The sequence below is a fragment of the Castor canadensis genome, chromosome X (assembly GCF_047511655.1).
Source record: "Castor canadensis chromosome X, mCasCan1.hap1v2, whole genome shotgun sequence".
NCBI lineage: Eukaryota > Metazoa > Chordata > Mammalia > Rodentia > Castoridae > Castor > Castor canadensis.
The window spans coordinates 101,022,589-101,028,425 of NC_133405.1; the positions used below are offsets into that span (position 1 = coordinate 101,022,589).

Below are 5,837 nucleotides of genomic sequence, written 5' to 3' on the forward strand. Positions count from 1 at the left end.
AATTGGGGTGTATGCCTGTAATAACAGCAATTGGAAAGCTGAGACAAAAGGATCTTCAGTTCCAGGTCAGCCTGGACTACACAGTGAGACCTTTCTCAAAAAACAAACAAAACAGACTAGAGTCTATTTACAAAAGGTGCAAAAAGAGAATTTTAAGTAGGTATTACTACAGAATTTGTTAAAAGTGAATATAGCTGAGTGACAAGATACACCATTACTGCCCCCTCCTCACACCTTCCAGAAGAAATTATTGGGGCATGGCCTACAAAATGGCATACAAAGCAAAACCAGAAACAAATAAGCTTGCAAATTTTGTATTTCTAGGTGTTGAGTGATTTTTTTTTTGAGAGCTGAGATTACCTCCAGCAACGCAACCAATACCAGATGTTAAGCAGCCAGAACGCTACAGTAATTGAAGACATGACCGCTTCTCTTCTGGCACGTCCTTTGTTCTCCTCTTCTAGAAGTTGCAGGCGTCTATTTAGTTTGATTATCTGTCGTCTTAATGAAGCTGCATCTATAACAGTCATGTCATCTGGAATCCCTTCGATTGCTGTATCTGTGTTTGAATTGCCATACCTCAGATTGTCATGTTGGGCATTAGAAGTGGCAGCGGGAAACCCACCACCCAACACTGGTCTATGATTTTCATCTAGCACATTGATGATATGGTGGTAAGCCCGATGAGTAGAAGACTGGATAAGTGAGAAAATGCCACAAGCAGAGGAAAGATTAGCTCTATCTCCCGGTAACATCTGGAGAAGACAGCCCAGAGCTTCCTGGGTAATGGTGGTATGGTGGAATGACTGATGACTAATGATCCATTTCAACACAGAAAGTCCTCTCTTTTTAGCTTCCTACTGCGTGGATTTCTTCATTTAGAAGTCTTTCTAAATCCAGAAATCTAGTGATCTTTCACTATTGTAAGGACATGAAGTTGTGTTGGAGTGCTAAGGCCTAAAGGTAGTTAACTAAATAAGATAAGGATCTGTTGTTCTTGAAAACGGAATGTTCTTGTTTCCTACCATGACAACCCTCTGGAACCCGCATCATTACATTAGCATTTGGAATCCTTGGAATTCTTATTCCAGGTCAGCATTTGATGGTGATTCTCCTAATTTTTCTGAGACCCTCATTGGCTGACTGACCATTTTAGTGTATTCATTTCATACTGAATTCAAGTAATTTCTGCCATCTTGGTGGCAGTGAAAGAAAGAAATGCTGCTCCTCTCTCCAAAGGTGGACCAGCTTCTGCTTGTTAATTGGCATTATCGGCTCCTAAGCTTCACATTAAATTCTGTAATGTGCTTCAATGTGGATGTGCTGGATTTAGAGACACTTTTGTGTCCCTGGTCCTGTGGAGGCCTCCCAGTGAGGACAGCTGGGATAGGTATGTGTGCTCTCTATTTGGTTACTTTAATTCTTTATATTTTCTTATAAATTTTAAAGCCAGATGTTCCATTTCTACAAAGCAACCTAGTGGGATTTTGATTGAGATTACATAGAATCTATAGATATTTGAGAGCCATATTTCTCTCCCCTCTACTCACTATGACCACTTTTTCTTTACTGCATAACTTTTTGTTTGCCCTAGATTAGTTTTCTTGTTTCTTTTATTTACTTAGTTTTCTGTGTGCCTAAAAATACTTCAATCCAGACTCTTCTCCTTCCCTTCTCTCAATAGGTTTGAATACATTGTATGTTCTATAAATTTCATCATTTTTTTCAGAGAAATCTAAGATTTCTGAACTACTTAAATATGGACATCTTGTTCATAGACCTGCTGATGCTCTTCCTCATCAACTTAGGTATTCTTTTTTACCTTTCTTTTTTGTGTTTTTCAGACAGGGTCTCACTATGTTACCTACCCTGGCCTCAAATTACAACACTCCTGCCTCAGCCTTTCAAATGCTAGGATTAAAGGCGTGCTTCAACAGTCAGCTCTTGTCTTCTTCTTGACTTTTCTCCTATGGCCTATATCTTCCTCTTTCTTGCTTTACTATCTTTTTTGGTGAGTACATCTCCAATCATTTTCCAATAATGAAGACATAGGAAACCTTTTCAGATTGTATGTATCTTTATTTTGCCTCATACTTGATTCATAGTTTTACTGGATGTGGAATTGTAGGTAGGGAATTATTTTTCCTTCAGGTTTTGATGGCATTTTTCCATTGTTTTGGAAATATTACTGGGGAAAAATAAAATACTGTAATGATCTATGATCCTTTATATGAAAAGCATTTCTTCCCGTTGTTTTTCCATTTCTTTCTCTCTAAAAGAGCTTTCCTTTTCCTAAATGATTTAAAACTCTATCTTGATGTGGATCTATTTTCCTACTTTGGGATGAGCCTTTTCAAACTGGAGATTCCAGTTTTTCAATTTGGAGGAAGATTCTGGAATATTTTGTTGATGATGTCTTTCCATCTGTTTTTCCCTAGTTTGTTTGTGGAAGACACAGGAACAGGAGAAAGGGACAGCCTCTTCTCTGTAGATCTTAACAACCTATTATCCTTTTAAACTATTCCCCCTACAACTTTAAGAAAACCAAGTTATAAATAAGGAAAAAATGAAAAGGAACAATTTATAAAACTTAAGAACTCATAAGAATATATCAGCAGGCTATTTAAGATACTTTGATTTCCTTCTGCAAAATTAACACAAGTTAATCGCTTTGGATCTTCAGAATTGATCCTTTCTTTCCTGTTTTCAATTCTTAATACTTTTTGTTCTGTTTTATGAGATATTTTCTCAACTTCTGTCACATTTTTATTTTATTCCCAACAGCGCTTCAACTTTGAATATTCTGAATGTTCTTTTCTTATGCCATCTTGTTCTTGTTTCATGGGATATATCTCTCAGAGGATGTGAATAATCCTTTTTAAAAAGTTTCTTTTTCTCTGTAAAGACTGTTTCCTGCTTTTTCTGTCTGGTCTTCGTTTTTGCCTTTGGTTCATATTTCTGTTATTTGATTGCCTTAACTAATGTGAATACATTATATAGCTTTGTGTATACAAGAGAACTTTTCAACTGTGGGAGAAACTACATAGTAATATACCTGATCTAATTTATTCGGAAGTCTCTGATGCTAGTATCTTTTTTCCTTAAACTGATCAGATTATGATATCCATGTGTTTTCTGATACATTTATTTTCTCCCATTGCTCCTTCTCTTCCCTCGGTTTAGCCATATGCTCAAATGTTAAACTTCATTCACAATGCCCACATAATGTTCTGAATGACAGCTGCCAACTGCCATGCAATTGTAGGAATAAACCATATGTGTGAGCATGTGTACCTGTACACACAGAGAATAATTAGGTTGAACCTGTACTTTATTTAGATGAGAAAATAGAATATTCTTGGGAACAAGGAGTCTTCCTCCCTCCTTCTAGCATTTCTTAGAAGCTGCCAATGACATTGAACATGCAAACTTTGATTTTATTTTTGTTTTTGATCTGAGAAATTCATTTTTAAACTATGTCACATTACCACTGAGAAAACATTTATAGAATAATGCCTTAGAAGGAAATATTTAAAGATATCCTGGAACATTAGATGTAAGCTGGAGGGTAGATGGCCAAGTGATTCTTAAGCTAAACTCAGCAACTCATGCTCATATAAAAGATAAAACTGAGAAAGTGCTCAGGTGTCCTTGAACATTCTCTGTGCTCATCTTCCCAGTGTCCTGGAAAGCCTATTTCCTTGCTAATCTGCTTATAGTCTTCCATAGATTTCCCTCTTTTCTGGGGTGACTCTAATACTATGAATGGTCAAAAGGTCATCTAACACTAAATTTTCATACATTCTCCAAAATGTGTGACTTTCATGTTGGTGGAATATGACAATATTGATATCTAAATTATTCTTGTCTTAGAAGCCATTCATTACTAATGACATTACAGTCTGTTAATCCTACACAATGATTGATCCATGCAAGTAATACAGAAGTGCAATTTTTTGAAGGGCAAAGAAAGGAAGGTTATTACACTGCACAAAAAGAAAGATAGCATTTCAACCCATCTTCCCTGAAGAGACATTTGCTACAGGTTTAAATAGAAGGAAGTATTAGGGGCAGGGGGAGAAGTATGCATAATTATTAAACAGTCCCAGTCACAGATGTGTTCTGATGGTCACAGGTAGTGGCAGGTGGTCTGGCAGCTCATTGTCTTAAGATTGGTCAGGTGGAGCCTTCTTATAGTAAGAGTCATTGACATCTAGCAGGTGGTTTTCCTGGATTCCAAGATGGTTGCAAAATGACCGCAGGAGGGAATAGCTCAGAGCAAAGGGCACAGATACAAAATGGAGGATGTGATGCCTAGCTTTTTTACTGCTTTCAGTTAATTCACGGACCAAAGTAAGGAGTCAGTGTTTTTCAGTAAGGGCAGCTTAAGTACCTGTTATAAATACCCCTTTATGCTTGAACATTCCAGTCTTGAGGAAATTAGGGTGTCAGCCAATCTGGCCTTGCAGATTTTCTGGCCAGGGATAAATTAGTACATGAGAAGGGGAAAATTGTAATAGTTGGAGTATATAAATCAAAAGAACCCATTGTTTAAGCCTAAAACTAGAAATGCCATTATAAAGCAGAATGCAAGGAGTGAAAATTAGAAGACATCCAATTAAAGAAATTGCATAGGAGATCCTTGTTTGAATAATTCCATGAGTATAGATTACTAAAAAGTCATTTGGAGCCAATACAAAGACTTATTTTTGTCTGTACTTAAATAGAAGGCCTTGACCAAAAATATGAATTTGCCTTCTGTCACAGGTGTATTAGGTATCCATGCATATGCTTTTTTTTTTGTTTTAACAATCTCTCAACTGTGGTTACTTTTGGAAGGGTTAACACAGTGAGTTCATTTGGATTTTGATAACATCCCCTCTTGTCTGAACAATATTTTAAATTGTTTGTCTCTGAACAGTTTTCTCTGCAGATTCTGCCAATTAGCCACTCTGTGGTTTAGCTTTAATGGTCACTCATCACCAAGATGAGCTTTTTCTTGGATGGTTTGCTCTGATCCCACATTGAAGGGGAGATAGGTTAGTTGGTTAGTTGGGAGTCATTGCCAATAAGACCCTTTGGGCCAAATTTAAGCAACTAAGATGTTTTGAAGGAGAGGTTCTTAGGGGATTACCTGGAATCCTTTTTAAGTTTAATTCTGTCTGTCCTATAGATGATGCCTTACAAAACAGGGAGATGTCAAATAAATAGCCTAATGATGCACCTCAGATTCCTAGAAAAGCAAGAAAAGAACAAGTCAAATCCAAAATTAGCAGGCAGAAAGAAATAATAAAGATTAGGGCATAAATTAATGAAATGGAGACTTAAAAACAATACAAAGAATTAATGAAACAGGTGGGCACTGTTGGCTCATGCCTGTAATCCTAGCTACTCAGGAGGCAGAGATCAAGAGGATTGTGGTTCAAAGCCAGCCCAGGCAAATAGTGCATGCGACCCTATCTTGAAAAAACCCATTACAAAAAAGGGCTGGCAGAGTGGCTCAAGCAGTAAGCTTCTGCCTAGCAAACGTGAGGCCCTGAGTTCAAAAAAAAAAAAAAAAGAGAGAGAGACTGGAACGAAAGCTAGTTATTTGAAAAGATGAATAAGATTGATAAACTCATATCCAAAGTGACCAAAAGAAGTACAGAAAGGAACTAAATTAATAAAATTAGAGATGAAAAAGGCATAGCAAAACAAATGCCAATGAAATCCAGAGAGTCATTAGGGAATATTTGAAAACTTACATTCTAATCAACTGGAAAATCCAGAAGAAATGGATAAATTTATAGATGCATTTGACCTACCAAAATTGAACTAAGAGGATACAAACCACTTAA

At 36.8% G+C, this 5,837-nt stretch overlaps 1 pseudogene; it reads right to left on the bottom strand.

The window, feature by feature from the left end:
* Nucleotides 1-356: 356 nt before the first annotated feature.
* LOC109675194 (mitochondrial fission factor pseudogene) lies at nucleotides 357-1,195 on the bottom strand (annotated as a pseudogene).
* Between the last annotated feature and the right edge of the window lie 4,642 nt (nucleotides 1,196-5,837).